Genomic DNA, 19,954 nt, shown 5'->3' with positions numbered 1-19,954 from the left:
CCCACGTGCCCCCCTCCCCCTGCCCCCGCCCCACCTGCTTCGCTCCCATATCCTGACTTCCGCCAGTTAGAAGAGAGGCCAGTGCCAGCTGCATCAAAGCCAAAGATTTTCCTGAAACTCAACAAACCTCCACTTCCTTTCATTTCACTGGCCAGAACCGTGTTGCATCCTCCTTGCTGCAAAGGAGACTGGGAAAGTAGAGGTTGCCCTTTTCTGCTTCTGTAGCAAAAGGAGCGAGGGCCAGGGGGTTGCGACTGGCTGTTGCAGTGTCTGCCACAAATACAGTCTCATTCTCTAAGACTCATTCACGGCAGCGAAGTGGTTTCCTGTATTATCTGATGTTCTCCCAGAGGCTCCCTCCCTTCTCAAAGTGGGGGGCCGCTCATGGACACTGTCGTCCTAGGTGGAAGAGGGTCCTCAGCCAGGCTAAGAGGAAGGGGATAGCTCTTCCAGGCCTTTTGACTTCCTATTTCCCCCTCAACCTTAATCAACACCCTAACTACTACCTTATTCAATCGATGGGATGCAATCCCTACAACCTAAACTTGAGCATGGGGGTTCTGTTTTGTTTATGCTTCTTTCTTAGGGATTGGTAGCCACTCCTTCATATTCCCTCAACCACTTATTTATGCTGGGAATTGAGCTTGCTTTATTAAAAAAAGACAGAGATACAATGAAACTCTAAACCGATTAAAACAATGAAGGCTTAGCAATGAAGTTGTGGAATAGTTACACCAGGGTGTTCAGGATGAGGAAAATGCATCCAGTTAAGTGCAAATCTCACGTCTGAGCTTCTTAGGAGACAAAATAGCGTGTGGTAGCCACGAAAGAGTGAAAGGGTGTCAGGGGTGGGGAGAGAGGGGATTGGATGAAGACGGTCAAAAGGTACAAACTTCCAGTTATAAGATAAATAAATACTGGGGATGTCGTGTACCACATGTTAAATATGATTTAACTGCTCTATATGAAAGGTGTTAAGAGAGTAAACCTTAAGAGTTCCCATCACAAGGAAAAATATTTTAAAATTTCCTTAAAGGCTTCCCTGGTGGCACAGTGGTTGGGAGTCCGCCTGCCGATGCAGGGGACACGGTTCGTGTCCTGGTCCGGGAAGATCCCACATGCCGCGGAGCGCCTGGGCCCTTGCGCCACAACTACTGAGCCTGCACTCTAGAGCCCGTGAGCCACAACTACTGAGCCTGTATGCCACAACTACTGGGGCCCGTGTGCCTGGAGCCCATGCTCTGCAACAGGAGAGGCCGCCGCCGTGAGAAGCCCATGCACAGCAGCAAAGAGTGGCCCCCGCTCGCTGCAACTAGAGAAAGCCCGCACGCAGCAGCGAAGACCCAACACAGCCAAAAATAAATAAAATTTTAAAAAAAAGAGGTTGTTTGAACAGTAAACAGTAAATAAGGTCATGAGAGAGAGGCACGGTTTTGGTAACCTTCAGTGACCATGGTTCTGTGCAACCAGTTATTATCCAGGAAGGCCACACTGTGGATGACCACGGAAGTCCCACTGCTGTGAAGTGAGGTGAGCATTGTATGACTGAGTGTTGGCCAACTTTTCATCCAGCCCACTGTGGACTCTTTGGTGGTGCCTAAGAGTTGATTTTGACAGAATGCACTTTCTTGATGGGCAAAAACTTCAGTGGTTATGGTGGCAGCCATGGCAGAGAAGGTGAATGATGTGGGAATAAGGAAGGTGGCAGAGGCTACAATGCCCTTAGGCAATTGCAATTAACCTTCACATTTCGTTTCAGGAAAGAACCAAAATGTTGGAGGCGGAAACCCTGGCTCTTATGGTGGTAGAGGTCACCCTTCTGGCAAACCACAAGCCCCAGGTGGCTCTGGTGGCTCCAGGCTGTGGCAGGTGCCGGGGTGGGGACCGATATCGCCGCTGGGAGATAAGCCTTGGCAGGGGTGGCAAGAGGGAAAAGTGACAGGGCAGCTGCACTTCAGTCAGGGCTGACAGCCATCCTACGTGCACCGTGTGGCACCCCGGGTCCCTGCTGATGGGCAGTTCTTATTGCTCAGGTTTTGTGCCCTAAGACTGATGAATATTTCCAGTGTCATGCCTCAATAAAGCAGGCTTGTGAATTCAGCCAAGCAGTACTTAGCCCTCTAAGCCATATCTGACAGTATGTACCTTTAGGCCAAGGCCTCTGAAACAACCCCAAGTGCTCCTCCTGTGGGGCCTTATCTTCACTTGGACTCAATGTCTTATAGGGTCCCCAGAGGTAGCTGCAGAATCAGGGAACCTCAGAGTCCTGAGGAGACCTCAGAAATGTTCTAAACAACCTTAGTTTACAGAAGGGAAAACTGAAGTACAGAGAGAATTACTCTTTGGGTTCAAATAAAAACTGGCTGGACCAGTTTATTATTAATTAATTAATTAATTAATTTTAGATCTTTAAATTTTACTCAGTTGAATTTTGTTCTTTTTTTTCCCCCACACCTTTATTGGAGTATAAATGCTTTACAATGTTTTCTTAGTTTCTGCTGTATAACAAAGTGAATCAGCTATACGTGTACATATATCCCCATATCCTCTCCCTGTTGCGTCTCCCTCCCACCCTCCTTATCCCACCCCTCTAGGTGGTCACAAAGCACCGAGCTGATCTCCCTGTGCTGTGCGGCTGCTTCCCACTAGCTATCTATTTTACATTTGGTAGTGTATATATGTCAGTGCTACCCTCTCACTTCGTCCCAGCTTCCCCTTCCCTGTCCCCCATGCCCTCAAGTCCGTTCTCTACGTCTGCGTCTTTAGTCCTGCCCTGCCACTAGGTTCATCAGTACTGGTTTTTAAAATTCCATATATATGCGTTAGCATACGGTATTTGTTTTTCGGTTTCTGACTTACCTCACTCTGTATGACAGATTCTAGGTCCATCCACCTTACTACAAATAATTCAATTTCATTCCTTCTTATGGCTGAGTAATATTCCATTGTATATATGTGCCACATCTTCTTTATCCATTCATCTGTCGATAGACACTAGGTTGCTTCCATGTCCTGGCTATTGTAAATAGTGCTGCAATGAACATTGTGGTACATGTATCTTTTTGAATTATGGTTTTCTCAGGGTATATGCTCAGTAGTGGGATTGCTGGGTCATATAGTATTCTATTTTTAGTTTTTTAAGGAACCTCCATACTGTTCTCCATAGTGGCTGTATCAATCTACATTCTCACCAACAGTGCAAGGGGGTTCCCTTTTCTCCACACCCTCTCCAGCATTTATTGTTTGTAGATTTTTTGATGATAACCACAATGACCTCACTGTGGTCTTGATTTGCATTTCTCTAATGATTAATGATGTTGAGCATCTTTTCATGCATTTGTTGGTCATCTGTATGTCTTCTTTGGAGAAATGTCTATTCAGATCTTCTGCTCAGTTTTGGATTGGTTTGTTTGTTTTTGTGATATCGAGTTACATGAGCTGCTTGTATATTTTGGAGATTAATCCTTTGTCAGTTGCTTCATTTGCAAATATTTTCTCCCATTATGAGGGTTGTCTTTTCTTCTTGTGTATGGTTTCATTTGCTGTGCAAAAGCTTTGAAGTTTCATTAGGTCCCATTTGTTTATTTCAGTTTTTATTTCCATTTCTGTAGGAGGTGGGTCAGAAAGGATCTTGCTATGATTTATGTCATAGAGTGTTCTGCCTATGTTTTCCTCTAAGAGTTTGATAGTGTCTGGCCTTACATTTAGGTCTTTAATCCATTTTGAGTTTATTTTTGTGTATGGTGTTAGGGAGTGTTCTAATTTCATTCTTTTACTTGTAGCTGTCCAGTTTTCCCAGCACCACATCTTGAAGAGGTTATTTTTTGCCTCCTTTATCAAAGATAAGGTGACCATATGTGCGTGGGTTTATCTCTGGTCTTTCTATCTCATTCCATTAATCTATATTTCTGTTTTTGTGCTAGTACCATACTGTCTTGACTACTGTAGCTTTGTAGTATAGTCTGAAGTCAGGGAGCCTGGTTCCTCTGGCTCTGTTTTTCTTTCTCAAGATTGCTTTGGCTATTCAGGGTCCTTTGTGTTTCCATACAAATTGTAAAATTTCTTGTTCTAGTTCTGTGAAACATGCCATTGGTAATTTGATAGGGATTGCATTGAACCTGTAGATTGCTTTGGGTAGTATAGGCATTTTCACAATATTGATACTTCCAATCCAGGAGCATGGTATATCTCTCCATCTGTCTTTGATTTCTTGCATCAGTGTTTTATAGTTTTCTGAGTACAGGTCTTTTGCCTCCTTAGGTAGGTTTATTCCTAGGTATTTTATTCTTTTTGTTGCAATAGTAAATGAGATTGTTTCCTTAATTTCTCTTTCTGATCTTTTGTTGTTAGTGTATAGGAATGAAAGAGATTTCTGTGCATTAAATTTGTATCCTGCAACCTTACCAATTTCATTGATTAGTTCTAGTGTTTTCTGGTGGCATCTTTAGGATTTTCTATGTAGAGTGTCATGTCATTGGCAAACAGTGACAGTTTTACTTCTTCTTTTCCAATTTGTATTCCTTTTGTTTCTTTTTCTTCTCTGATTGCTGTGGCTAGGACTTCCAATACTACATTGAATAATAGTGGCAAGAGTGGACATCCTTGTCTTGCTGCTGATCTTAGAGGAAATGCTTTCAGTTGTTCACCATTGAGAATGATGTATGCTGTGGGTCTGTCATATATGGTTTTTATTATGTTGAGGTAGGTTCCCTCTATGCCTACTTTCTGGAGAGTTTTTATCATAAATGGGTGTTGAATTTTGTCAAAAGCTTTCTCTGCATCTATTGAGATGATCATATGGTTTTTACTCTTTAATTTGTTACTATCGTGTATCACATTGATTGTTTTGCATATACTGAAGCATCTTTGCATCCCTGGGATAAATCCCACTTGCTCATGGTGTATGATCCTTTTAATGTGCTGTTGGATTCTGTTTGCTAGTATTTTGTTGAGGAGTTCTGCATCTATGCTTATCAGTGATATTTGTCTATAATTTTCTTTTTTTGTGATATCTTTGTCTGGTTTTGGTATCAGGGTGATGGTGGCCTCATAGAATGAGGTTGAGTGTTCCTCCCTCCACGGTTTTTTGGAAGAATTTGAGAAAGATAGATGTTAACTCTTCTATAAATGTTTGATAGAATTTCCCTGTGAAGCCATATGGTCCTGGACTTTTGTTTGTTGGAAGATTTTTAATTACAGTTTCAATTTCATTACCTGTGATTGGTCTGTTTATATTTTCTAATTCTTCCTGGTTCAATCTTGGAAGGTTGTACTTTTCCAAGAATTTGTCCATTTCTTCCAGGTTGTCCATTTTATTGGCATATAGTTGCTTGTAGTAGTCTCTTATGATCTTTTGTATTTCTGCGGTGTCAGTTGTAATCGCTCCTTTTTCATTTCTAATTTTATTGATTTGAGTCCTCTCCCTTTTTTTCTTGATGAGTCTGGCTAAAGGTTTATCAATTTTGTTTAACTTCTCAAAGAACGAGCTTTTAGTTTTATTGAACTCTGCTACTGTTTTGTTTGTTTCTATTTCATTTATTTCTGCTCTGATCTTTATGATTTCTTTCCTTCTACTAATTTTGGGTTTTCTTTGTTCTCCTTTTTCTAGTTGCTCTAGGTGTAAGGTTAGATTGTTTATTTGAGATTATTCTTGTTTCTTGAGGTGAGCTTGAATTAATATGAACTTCCCTCTTAGAACTGCTTTTGCTGCGTCCCATAGGTTTTGGATCGTCATGTTTTTGTTGTCACTTGTTTCTAGGTATTTTTTGATTTCCTCTTTGATTTCTTCAATGATCTCTTGGTTATTTAGCAGTGCACTGTTTAGCTTCCATATATTTATGTTTTTTACTGTTTTTTTCCTGTAACTGAATTCTAATCTCATAGCAGTGTGGTTGGAAAAGATGCTTGATACGATTTCAATTTTCTTAAATTTTCTAAGGTTTGATTTGTGACCCAAAATGTGATCTATTGTGGAGAATGTTCCGTGTGCACTTGAGAAGAAAGTGTATTCTTCCGCTTTTGGGTGGAATGTCCTAAAAATATCAATTAAGTCTATCTGGTCTATTGTGTCATTTAAAGCTTTTGTTTCCTTATTTATTTTCTGTCTGGGTGATCTGTCTATTGGTGTAAGTGGGGTGTTAAAGTCCCCCACTATTATTGTGTTACTGTTGATTTCCCCTTTTATGGCTGTTAGAATTTGCCTCATGTATTGAGCTGCTCCTATTTTGGGTGCAAAAATATTTATAATTGTTATGTTTTCTTCTTGAATTGATCCCTTGATCATTGTGTAGTGTCCTTCCTTATCTGTTGTAGCAGTCTTTATTTTAAATTCTATTTTAACTGATATGAGAATTGCTACTCCAGCTTTCTTGTGATTTCCATTTGCATGGAATATCTTTTTCCATCCCCTCACTTTCAGTCTGTATGTGTCCCTAGGTCTGAAGTTGGTTTCTTGTAGACAGCACAGATAAGGGTCTTGTTTTTGTATTCATTCAGCCAGTCTGTGTCTTTTGGTTGGAGAATTTAATCCATTTACATTCAAGGTGATTATCAATATGTATGTTCCTATTACCATTTTCTTAATTGATTTGGGTTTGTTTTTGTAGGTCTTTTTCTTCTCTTGTGTTTCCTGCTTAGAGAAGTTCCTTTAGCATTCGTTGTAAAGCTGGTTTGGTGTTGCTGAATTCTCGTAGCTTTTGCTTGTCTGTAAAGCTTTTGATTTCTCCATCAAATCTAAATGGGATCCTTGCTGGGTAGAGTAGTCTTGGTTGTACGTTTTTCTTTTTCATCACTTTAAATATGTCCTGCCACTCCCTTCTGGCTTGCAGAGTTTCTGCTGAAAGATCAGCTGTTAACCTAAAATAATAATAACCATAAAATAATGTATGTACTGTCTGATACATACCTCTTATCATTACTAATAATAATCCATCAAGTACTTTAGCATAATTTCAAGCATAATTTCAAGTATTCACATCCTCACCGGTCTTTGAGGTAGGGAGTATACAGTAATTCCTTTGATTAACCTAAGATCACATGGGAAGCAGGTGGTAGAGGTGGAACTTAGACCTGGAGACACAAACATCTCTACCCTCTGCCCATCCCATGATGCTTTGATTGTCCAGTGCATGTGGGCCAGTCATTGGACGTGAAAGCCCTTTGAGAAATGTCATCTAAATTCCATTTTTCTGTCTTCCAGAGAGACACACAAAATGCAAGCAAGAGAAGTAGAAAGCTCCCAAGGACTCTAGGGCAGTGTACGCTGGCCCAGGCAGGCCCTGTTCTACTTTAATGTCATGAGCAGGACCCATATGAGCCAAATAAGACCCCAGAAGAGACTGTTCCTTTACACATGGTGCGGGGCGGGGAGCATGAGTTGGAGTTCTGCTCTTTGACCTGCCTGGCATTCATTTCCTAACTGTAAGCAACCTGTTTTCACTCCTGGTCCCAGGGATCCAGTGGGGCTGATCTCACCTACTCTGCTCCAGGGCTGGGCACATAATCTACACCTGGCTAATCAGGATTTTCTATCCTCTTGGCCAAGATGACTGCCTTTGGGCTGGGAATGTAACCCAAGCCAGGCCAATGAGACTCAATCCTGGAACTTTTACTGGAGATACTGGGAAAGAGGTTTTTCCTTTGAGCTGAGAGTTGTGAGCTATGTGGCTGAGGTAAGCCTGGAGCTTCCAAGGACAACCACCTGGCCAGAGCCTGCCTGAGAACAAAGACAGGCAAGAGAGGAGAGGCTGGCCTGGGACCTGTGGACCTATGGACCTATGGATGGTATTGGAGCCTACGAGCCCAGCCATACTTGAACCCACCAAGTCTACCTGTGGATTTTCCAGTTACACAAGCCCAGAAATTCCATTGTGATCCTTAAGCCAGTTTGAATTGAGTTTCTGTCATTTTTATCTGCAGGAAGTATCCTGAATGCTTTGAAAAGAGAGATTCTTTTCCTATCTTCCCTAGATAAGATGACGACCACTCCACCAGCCTTGTTGTTCTTCTGCTCCTTAGCTGAGACCAGTTCTGCTCTCTCAGCTAAAGGCATCATGGCTTATTCTTCAGCATCACAGGCTGACACTGTGATGACCCCATCTCCAACAATGACCTCAGGACTGAGGGATTTCAGTTGGAATGGGAGACAGCTGTGAGCAGAGGCTTTCTATGGAAAAGACTCAGCCTTTCTATTGCTTTGCTGACTCAGGCTTTCTATGGAAATCTCTCTTCATCGTTTTAAGCAATTAGACATCAGCTGTGACATTAAGCCAGCTTCCCACTATATAAGCCATCAACATGACAGTAGTATCCACTTCCCCAAAGCCAGGGTTTCATTCATTTATTCCCTGCACTCACCAGATACCACGCTTGTGACTGTTAGCTGATGTTCAGTAAATCACACAGCTGATGAGAAGGAAAAGTTGAAGTTTTGCAGAAACTAGGGCAGAGCAGTCCATAAATTTTTACTGACTTCACTTTTCTCACTCAAGTAAGTGTTTAATGAGGTAGAGAGAAAGGTATCATCACAGGTTTGGAATTATTCTCCGCCACTGGCCTTCCAGAGGGAGTAAAGCTATTTATTCCACAGCACAGGCTGGAGAATCAAACAATTTCAGGTGTCTGGTCTGTCTCCAGAGGGGCTGAATCTGTTTGTACTCATGCTGACCTTTCATCGTGGAAGGAAGGCAACCCCCTGGGGGCTTTGTAGAGGCTAGTTTGTAAATCTAGCATCTGTCTATAAATGTGCTTTAATTTTCACCTCTCCCTCTTTGGCACCTCTCCACCTGCAGCCTTCTTCAGATCTATTCTATTGGGAGGACAGGAATGAGTGGGCACAAATAAGAACTGGCCCAGTCCCTGGAGTCTGGCAGGATCTGGTTGGCTGGTTCCTATTCTTGGACTTGACCCTGAACCTAATACTTCTGCACCTACAGCAGTGCCTGACACATAATGGCCACGCAATCCAGGCTAAGTTGATGCACAGCTCCAAAGGCCCCATTCAGATTTATTCTACAAGGTGCTCCAGCGGTGCCATTTATACAGGAAACAATGTGAATGGGGCTCCCTGGAATTGGGCAACTCAACGACTGCACGCAATATATTGGGTGGGCCGAAACGTTTGTTCGTTGCCCGAACGTACTTTTTGGCCAACCCAATATTTTGCTGCTGAATAGACGAATGAATGGATGAATGCACTCCTGGTTGGTCACGCTTTGGCTTCTCTCCTTGAACACCCAAGGTTCTCCTTTCCACTACCTTGCCTTTACATTCTATTCACAGATCTTGACTGGATGGCATCAGCCTCTGGATGAATCCTGTTTCCATGCCAATCCGCTTTCCATTTAAGCAATTTGATTGTTTACTTTAGCTTCTGGACACGTTCTGCTCCAGCAACCAATTATTTAGGGTTCCGGGCCCTCATCATCCTCCTGCAGATTTGTGGTTCCCTTTACCCCCGCTCCCCTATCTCTCTTTCACTCCTGCTTGATCCTGCATGTGGACTTTTGCTCCTAGAATGTCAAGGCACCAGGGTCAGTGGTTTTAGCTTCTTTGTTTCTTGTAGAAAAACACATGTCAGAAATGGACAATCATTCAAGTCGGTCATTAAATTGTGGTCCATTTCTGACATTAACTATGGTCACAATGTTTCTTCTCTTATTTCCTTTGGTTCCTCAAACCCTACTGTGAGAGCACCTCGTGCCTATTGGAACCTTCAGGTTCCCCACTAGGTTTGGGCACTAGCAAGTTCAAATACAAGTCTAAACGCCCTGGCTTCCAGCTTCTAAATCCTTCCATCATCTGGCAGCATCTTACTCATCCAACCCAAGTTCCCACTCAATCCTGGCACAATTCCTTCTGTCATTGCAGCCTTTTCCACCCCTCTCCAAGATGCCACATTCATTCCTCCTTCAAATGCACCCTCTCATCCAAATCGCACTCCTCCCTCAAAGTCCAGCTCAACTTCCAGCTCTTTTAAGAAGTCTCCTATGGCCACTCCAGCCCTATTGATCTTCCTCTTTCTCCTTAAGTACAATTGACACACTTTGTATGCATCACAATATATCATCCATTCCTTCCTCTGTAAATCTTGCCTTCCTAACTAGCCTATAAATTCCCTGGGAGCAGGGATCATGCCAGATGATTTCATTGACCTTCACATGGCCTCACACACATGATAATGTAAGCAAATAAATTTGACTAATCCTACTTCATGGTTAAATACCTAATATTTCTGGTGTATCTTCTTTTATTTTTTATAAATTTATTTATCTTTTATTTTTGGCTGTGTTGGGTCTTTGTTGCTGCACACAGGCTTTCTCTAGTTGAGGCGAGCAGGGGCTACTCTTCGTTGCGGTGCGCGGGCTTCTCATTGCAGTGGCTTCTCTTGTTGCAGAGCACGGGCTCTAGGTGCACAGGCTTCAGCAGTTGTGGCGTGCGGGCTCAGCAGTTGTGGCTTGTGGGCTCTAGAGTGCAGGCTCAGTAGTTGTGGCTCACGGGCTTAGTTGCTCCATGGCATGTGGGATCTTCCTGGACCAGGGCTTGAACCTGTGTCCCCTGCACTGGCAGGCGGATTCTTAACCACTGTGCCAACATGGAAGTCCCCTACTTTTTAAATCATTTTAAAAGCACTGGCTTTTTCAACGTTTCAGCATCACGTTGATGAGGACAAGTGAACATACGTTTGCCAGGGCTGCAGAACAAACTAGAATACTCTCCTCTAAACCCCTGCTGGAGCCTGTTACCTATACATAATGGTCACATGGGAAGAACACACGAAGCAACCAAGGTTCTGCGGATGATTTAATGCTCAAGTGGGGCTGTGGCATTTGTCAACAGCCACCAGTGTTCAGCAAATGTGCTTCTGGTCACTGAGCACCGGGACTATTGTAAAGCATTATCTCTGCTCTGAATGGGGCTGATGTTATGTAATAGAAGGACAGAAGGTGGAAAAAGCAAAACACCAAGAAATAGATGAATGCCACTTTTCCTTTTTTAAAGCACCTTTCAGAGTACCTGGCTTATCATTGGAGTTAAATTGAATTTCACTCCACCGACCCAGTTCTAAGTACACAGTCCCTCGGTACCTGGGAGGCCCCTCAGTTGCCCAAATCTGCCGTTGCTCAAGTCTCTTATATAAAATATTGTATACAGTCTGGCTTCCTCTTCTGTGGGTTTTGCATCCCTGGGTATGGAGGGCTGACTGTGGTTTCTTTTTCAGGTCTTGAGACTTCTGGGCAAAATGCAGAGGTGGTTCGATTGAATGCTTAAGTTAAGTTCAAGAAGTGATAGTCTTTCCTCTTCTCACCCTGGGAATAAGCTGCAAGTCTTCATTTTGTTCTCGCTTTTCCGATTAGCCAGTCCTCAACTTTCTATGCTCTGACCCTAAATTGACATGCTAACATCCTGATCAAATCCCAGCCCTGTAGCTGTGGTCGGGTGCTCTTACCCTGGTGGGTTAGATGAGAAGCAATTTTCTAAAATATAAATGAGAAGTCATTTTTAACAACTGTAGCTCCTACCACACACACACACACACACACACACACACACACACACACACACACAGAGCTTGGGGCTCCAGTCTTTCCCCAACCTGCTGCTTTCTTCATCCTTGCATTTCATACATTCCTTTCCAAACATAAAGCCCCTCCACCTGCAAGTTGCATAGAAGATGAAAAAGCAAGAGGAAGGCTGAGGATAGAGGCACTTGGCCCTGGAGAGGCGGGACGGTAGAGCATCCTGAGAGGCAGGCGGCAGGCTGTGGGTGGTAGGGCTCTGGAGCCGGACTGTCTGGGTTCAAACATTGCCTTTCCCACTTCCCACCTGTATCATCTTGAACAAACCACTGAGCTTTTCTGGGTCTGTCTGTAAATAGCGGGACAACAGTATTAGCTGTGTCTTGTGTGTTTGTGGTGACAATTAACTGAGTCAATACATATGGAGCTCTTGGAATAGTGCCTGGGACATGGTATGTGCCTAATCGGTAGTATCATTGTCAGGGAAGGCACGTGAGTCCCCTCGGTACCAGGATAAGACCCACACGAGACAGCGAACAACAGGAAACAGTCCGACCTGTTCCTGCACAAAATCTGCTCTATTCATTCATTTTACTATTTACTGAGACCTAGTATGTGCAAGGCACAGAGAATACAGTCCCTGCCCTCGTGAGCTTACGGGCCAGCCTGTCTGTACCTGCACAGACTGGACGCTGGCTGTGCAGCATGGTGGCCAGCCCCCAGGAAGGTCCAGGAGTCCCTCCCCGTCACTCTCCCTCCTTGTCGACATCCTTCCCACGTAGATTCCAGAATCAGCCACCCATCCAAATCCCCGATAAACTCACCCCCTTGGTTCCCTGAGACGCCACACCCCTTCCTCTGCTTCTGCTTCCCTGAGCCACACCCTCCCTATTCCCAACTCATTTTAGCTGGTCCTCTGGTTCCCGAATTATTTTCAGTGGATGTGACCTGCCTGTTCTGCTCTCCTTGCGCCGTCCTCACCATCGTCCTGTCGTTTCCTCGTCTTTTCCCATAGTTTGGGCCGTTGGCCTCAATTCTGCTTCCCAAGACACCAGCCGGCCAGCCACAGCACCCTCTCCATCTTCTGCCCCTGGCAGTGGCCTCCGACTGCAAAGCCATCCTCTTCGTTCGTCTCCTGGAATCAGTGAAAAGACTGAGCCAGTGCGTGGTGCAGCCCAGGAGCCTGCCTCACGTCCAGAGCCCTTCTCCATCTGTGTTCTCACGCCCACACTCCCCGTGCCCCCTCCAGTCCTGACTCCCCTGCCATCCCCGTCCACAGTTCTAGCTTCCCCAGGCTCTCTCCACTGCCTCTTTTCTCAGTGCTTAGAAAATGCACAGATTCTTTCATGTGTTGACTTTTTCACGACACCTAGAAGTGCCACATTTACCCTTCTAGGTTCTGGAGACGAAGCAACGAAGAACACAGCATCTCTACTCCTGTGGAGTTTACACTGCAGTGTACAGAGCTGGACCATAAACAAGCAAATAGTGTAGCGTGAAGGGTGAAGGATACGGCGAGTTGAAGCACAGCCCAGTGGCCCTGGGCCTGGGGCTGAACTGCGAAGGAGGGACGGAGGGACAGGGGGAAAGGTCGTGCCATAGAAGGGCCTCCTGTGGGTCAGGCTATTTCATAATGATGAGGGAGAAGCTGCGAAGGGCTCCCTTAAGATGCCGCTTGGCCAATTGGAGGAATTTCTTGAGCCGGCTGCTGTCCAGCACAACTGTCTGGAAATTGTTCTCCACAATGTTCTTGGGCTGGGTGTGTGCTGTTACCTCAGGGAGCCTGCCACATTCTGCCCTAGAATCACAGCGGGTCTGGTTGATAAGCAGTGCACTAGCTCATCCAGAAGACATGGTTCCATCTGTTGCCCGCAGATAGGAAGAGAGGAATGCCTTGGCTCCTGGCTCTATCGGCTGTTATGGCAAATAAACATAAGAAAGGCTTCAGCCTGGCTCTTTTCACCCTATCTCCTCATCCAGGTCCAGGTAAAGAGGGATTTGGGAGAGGATTTGACTGAGCTGTTAATAGACGACTTCCCTACAATTGATCACGGGACAATCCAGGCTGGAAAAAGAACTCCACTACATTTTCATAACGAAGATATAAAAGGATTAAACGTTTACAATTTACCAGGTACTTTCCTGTGCCTAATCTCAATGGACATTCAACATATGTATGGCACAAAATCTGTTACAATTTATTTACCATTGAGCTAAATATATTTTTTTGTTAGAATGGGGGTACACATTCTTTGCAAAAAAGTTAAGTTGTTGTTGTTTGCTTTTAGAGCCAGTTAAGAATTGTCTCAAAATACACGGGAGTTTTCCTATCTTGAAAAACAGTTAAGATCCTGGAGCAGCTAACTTTACATTCCAAATGAATTAATAATGGACCTCACAGCACATTCCCGGCAGAGATGCCCCAGCATACCAAACTTCATGTTCCTCAGGCTCGGGATGTGTACTTCTACAAGTTACTTTCTGCTATGTGCAGCTCTATTTTGGGACTAGGTTGCTTCTTTATATAGAAACCAGTACTCCTGTCAAATCAAGTGGGTACGTGAGTCATTTGTGCATTTCCTAAAAACGATCGCATCCGATTTTTCTCATCTGCTATCCATTTTCTTTTTCAATCAGAAGGGAGGTGCATTAACAAAGCGGATGTCTTGGTGAAAATCCTAAACTCTCACAGAATGCCGTTAGAATGAAAATGCTTTTAGCAGTGACTGAATTTCATGCTTGTTAAAGAAATGATCACATCACCATTTCCACGTTCACAAACCAAGTAACTCACATATCTCTGCTACCTTGGGGCCCCATTTCTATAGTTCACACTATGACCCATGATATTTTAGATACTCCTGAATGCCCTGAGCCAGGGAGGCTGATGAGAGCTTAGAAAGGATTTGATGGTTCCTGTGATTTTTGAGAGCCGGACAAAGCAACGAGAATCAGTGGCTTTGGCCCCAAACAAGGTTTCATTCCACCATCCAGGTGATTCGGGCAATGGAGGGAAGTGAAGCTTGTTCTCTCATAACATAGGTGGATAGGTATGAAGTTTTGATTTCCTTTTAGCTTCGAACATTATGCTAAGGAGTTGAGGCTGTGAGGAGAGGCTTTGTCTTCTCTGCAAAGACAAATAAGGAGGCCTGAAGTGTCCGTAGGTGAACTTTCAAGCACCCCAAGGGAAAGTCGGAGGGCAAATATTAGATGTGTCCAATCTACAGAGGAATTTGGAACCAAAGATTCTGCTAAACAATTGGCTCAGTTGTCTGAATCTTTCTGAACCATTTCTGTTTGTGCGTATCACCTGATCCCAGTAGCCCGTCAAGTGTCCCAAGAGCAATCATTTCTGGGGGACTGATACTTATTCCCCTCGGCTCCTTAGTCTTCTGTACAAGTGATGGGCTGGAGAGAGAAGCGGCAGGATCCTTGTATGCTTGAAGGGTTCTTTCCACTGGAGAAAAGAAGAAGAAATGATCTCAGAGAAAGTCAGCACTGTCTAGCTCCAATATTTTAAGACCTTTCATTTAATGACGAGAACTCCTAACCATGGCTTTATCAATAATGCAGTCCCGTCAGTTCCTAATGCTCAACGTTTTAAAAGCCTTTGGGAAAACGAGCCCTGTGAGTTTCCCTACTCTCCGTGAAAACACAGTGAAAATTCACTAGCTGTTCCAAGTAATGTTTAAAACTTGAATATATTCTGAGTTCTTGCCACCAGATTACTTATCAAATAGGTCTTCTGTGTTGCCAGAAAAACGACTTCGGCTATTAAGACTTAAATCATTGAGAGGAGAAGAAAATCTCAGATTTTGCCCTGAATGAAAAGGAGAATTATTTCCACTTTTTCTTTTACCTTCAGTTTATATATTACATTGAAATAGAGAAAGAGGGTGGAGGAAACCTTCCAGAATAAGAAAGATAAAACCTGATAGAGTAGCAAGGGAATATAACTGTAGAACACTAGTCCTTCTTTCTCCCTGAGTGTGCAAAGGGAGGGGGGAGTGTGGGCCATTTGCTACCATAGAAACCGACCAAGGTATGCGGAGGGGAGGGAAGGCCCATTCGAGGAACTTAAAGATCTTACTTTTTTCAAAGTTAAAGTGTTCTGGTCAGTTGGTGATCTTTCTAATGGCAAGCGGTGTGTGTGTGTGTGTGTGTGTGTGTGTGTGTGTGTGTGTGTGTGTTGTGTTCTTTTTATTTGAGTTCCAATCTGCCTTCCCTCCTTTGCCTTTTGAACTTAGTGATTCTACCTTTCATCCCAGCCTCTACTAAAAAGAAGGTTGACAATATAAAAAAATCATCACATCCCCACTGTGTACCAGGCATAGCTCTCTGTAGCGGAATCCATAGAACTGCAAGACATCCGACACATGGTGCACAGAGCCATTGGGTGAAGACCTTCCATTACGCTTACTTCTATCTCTTTCTATTTCCACGCTTACAGAGCTCTTAGAAAATGAGCAGCTCACAATGAATTCTCTCCCCTCTTTCATCCAGAGGCTGCTTCTGAGCCATGGTTCTTTTTCATTTTTAAAATTGAATGATAAAAACTCTATCACAAGTCATCCTTAGTGAAGATGCAGGCGACGCATCTCCGGTGTTTCCTGTTCCTTTACATGTCCATGCATAGGCAAGCACCTTTCCTTTTCCCTTATCAGTCCTTTAGTCCTTTCCAAACTACTATGGAAGGCAAAGGAGCAAAGGATCAGGGGTTTGGAAGGCTGGTGAGGATGCCAATGTCTGCCTTTCAGGAAGGGGCTCTAGGAGAAAAGATAACAGCTCAGTATAAATGTGCTGCTGTGGGTGGTGAGTACTTCCCATCACTGGAAGAATTCTAGATTAGGTTGGACAATCTCTTAGCAGGGATACTGCAGGAGAAAGTTGGACTAGATGCCCTTTCATATATATATATATATATATATATATATTTTTTTTTTTAATAGATTATTTTTCGAGCAGTTTTAGATTCACAGCAACATTGAGCAGAAGGTACAGACTTCCCATATGTAGCCCGTGCCCCGTCCCCCAGACACAGAGTCTCCCCCAGTTATCAACATCCCTCACCAGAGTGGTACATTTGTTTCAACTGATGAACTTACAGTGACACATCACCATCACCCAAAGCCCACAGTTTACATTAGGGTTCGTTCTTGGTGTTGCACATTCTATGGGTTTGGACAACTGTATAAAGACATGTAACCACCACTGTAGTATCATACAGAGTAGTTTCACTGCCCTAAAAAGCCTCTGTGTTTCACCTGTTCATCCCTCCATCCCTGGTCCCCGTGGCAACCACTGATCTTTTTGCTCTTCTTAGTTTTGCCTTTTGGAGGATGTCATAAAGTTGGGATCATACAGTATGTAGCCTTTTCAGATTGGCTTCTTTTACTTAGTCATATGCATGTAAGCTTCCTCCATGGCTTTTTGTGGCTTGATAGCTCGTTTCTGTCTAGTGCTGAATATTCCATTGTCTGGATGGACTAATATCCTTTCAGTTGTGTGCGTATTTCTATAGATTGCAGGGTATGGCTGAGCTCAGATTTCTGAATGAGGGATGTTGCTGATGCTTGTGCAGAGACCACAATTGCACACAAACAGGGTGTGTGAAGCCGTGTTCAGTGCAGGTGACAGAGATCCAACTCAAACGAGCCTAATCTCGAAAGCAACTGTGTTGACCCCTGTAACTGGGAATTTCAAGGAGTGAGTCTGGATTTTGAGGTATGGCTGAATGCAGAGCTAGAAAAGATGCCATCAGGGTCCTGCCTCTCTGCCTGTCAACTTTGCGTTCTTGTGGGTTGGCTTCATTTTGAGGCAGACTTCCCCACATGGTGGCAGGATGGTTACCTGGAGCTCCAGGCTCACTTTCTACCAGCTGATTAACATCAGTGCAAATGAAGCACCCCTTCCCCCAGCAAAACTCTCAGGCAGGGGCTTCCCTGGTGGCGCAGTGGTTGAGAGTCCGCCTGCCGATGCAGGGGACCCGGGTTTGTGCCCGGGTCCGGGAAGATCCCACATGCCGCGGAGCGGCTGGGCCCGTGAGCCATGGCTGCTGAGCCTGCGCGCTCTGCAACGGGAGAGACCACGACAGTGAGAGGCCCGCGTAGCGCAAAAAACAAACAAACAAAACTCTCAGGGAGATATTTCACTGGCCCAGCCCTGAACGAATCCCTGAGGCTTATTGGTATCTACTCCTGCAATTAGGGATTGGTATCACCCCATTGCCATCATCAGAGCAACATGAGAATGGGGCAGGGGAGTTTTCCAAAGGAAAATTGAGGTGCTCTCACTAAAGAATGGAAAACGATCTGAGCAAGTGACATCAGTAAATAATCCCTGTGCCAGGCTGTAGGAAAACAGTTCAAAAAAGCAGAGAGGGGTGTCAATACAGAGTACATAAAAGCAACAAAAACAGTGGTCTTGAACAGTGGTCTCAAAGCCATCAGTTGAAAAAGAATCTCATTATACTCTTTTATAATTGAAAATTAAATGTAAGGTAGGGCCCAAACTCTCCTTTGTTGGGCCCCTATGTTCTTTGGGATGCTGAGAAAAGTGTGGAGGAAATGGTGGGTTCACACCCACCTTCCTTTCCATTTCTAGTGTGTTAGGTTAACCAGAGGTGGGTGCCGAGAGAGAGAGAACAGTTTAACCACTATAGCATGGCATCACAGGAGACCATCTCATTGTGAACATCCCGGATATTTTCTGTGTTACTCATCCTTTTCAGATTTGGCTCTGTTTTTTAATAGGATATATGACCCTGAAGGAGTTTTAAAGCAAGACTTTGTTTCCTCATTTATAAAATGGAAGGGTGGTGAATTACAGATGGCCACAAATTCTTTGACATTACTCCCCTCTAAAGGTGGGATCTATGCCCCTTGCCCTTTAATCTGGGTGGGCTCTGGGACTGACCATCAGAATATAGCTGAAGTGATGCTGTGCCAGTTTCCATGCACTGGCCTTAAGAGATTGACAGCTCCCGCTTCCTTTCTTAGAATACTCCTTCTAAGGGAAGCCACCTGCCATGCTGGGAGGGGGCCTGAGCTAACCAAAGTGGGAGGCAGGCAGGGAGAGATACTGGCCAGTCCCAGCTCTTCCAGCCATTCCAACTGAAATGCAGACATGTCACTGAAGAAGGCATCTTGGACATCTAAAGCAGCAACAGAAAACTGCAACAGGAGGTAATGATGACACCTACCTCTTAGGAAGAGGTAAAAGGTAAAAGGAGATTTTTGTTTGCTGAATCCCTAGCCCACAGCCTGAAATAAAACAAGACTTCAATGTATATCAGTTCTCCTGCCCCTTCCCCTTCCTTTTTATTAATTCTATGAATTTCTTAGAAGGGGTAGCTCTCGTGTCGTCCACTGAGGCAGAGTGGCATGGAGGTGGGCTATTTGCTAGACGTTTGGAATTTGAAGAGATTTTCTCCATCTTTCTCTTCTTTCTTTCTTTTCTGTGTTCTTTAAAGCACAGCCAGATCTCTTAGACCTAAAATAAGAATACCAAATTCAGCCTTCGTGTTTCAGACGGAAGAATCACAGGCTTGGTACAGGCTCACGGTACTGAAAATCAAGCCCCAGAAGCTAAAATGATTCAAAGCAAAATTCCCCTTGACAACTTTCGTCATGTCTCTGTGTGTGGTGTGTGTGTGTAAAAAGCAGTTAAACAAAAACTTTAGACTACATAATTATTTTACCACATAAGCATGACAGAATTACAGGCTTTTTTTTCCTGGGGGGGGGGCGTTGAAAAGTACATGGTTACCTGTAATTATAGTCTTGCTAAGTTTGATTTTATGGCAAAAAACATAGTGCATTTTTGCAATTTTTATGAAGAGCAAAATTCAAGTTTGATTTAAACCATGCAGAAAAACATAGTGCATTTTGGATATACTCTTTTCCCTTCTGACTCAAATGGCTGAATTTCTTTCATTCCTGTGACCTCCCCAGAAGTCAACCTTTTCTTGTGTTTATTAAGGTTGTGCACCTTGCTAATTATGTTGCCCATCCTAGAAGACTTGCTGCTGAGCCATTTGAGATTACTCTCCTATTTCGTCCTTGAATTCCTGCAAACATCTAAACCGTGATAGGCCCGAGGGTTCATCTCAACGTCTGAACTGGGTCTGCATCATAAATTCTGTCAAATACCTGGTCAATTAAGTCAAGGTTGCAAAGAGGAGTCAAACTAGATGCCTGGCATGTGTAGATAAGGGAATTGGTTTACTTTACTTTTACGTTTCAACCTTTAACGTGGGTGTGGACCCAGTGCCACAGTGTTTGCTGTCATTTGTCTTTAGGATAAAAGCCTCTGGAACATTTGGGGGCCCACCAGGTTAGGAGGGTGGGAAGGAGAGGGGGCGAGATGGAGGGAATGGGGAGGTGGTCAGCCTGAGTGTTTGGTGACAACACCAAACAGTTCCAGCCACAGAATGTTGC

The sequence above is a fragment of the Grampus griseus genome (assembly GCF_964374135.1).
Source record: "Grampus griseus genome assembly, chromosome: 4".
NCBI classification, from domain to species: Eukaryota; Metazoa; Chordata; class Mammalia; order Artiodactyla; family Delphinidae; genus Grampus; species Grampus griseus.
The sequence above is the reverse complement of the archived record's forward strand: the minus strand, read 5'-3'. Positions refer to the sequence as shown.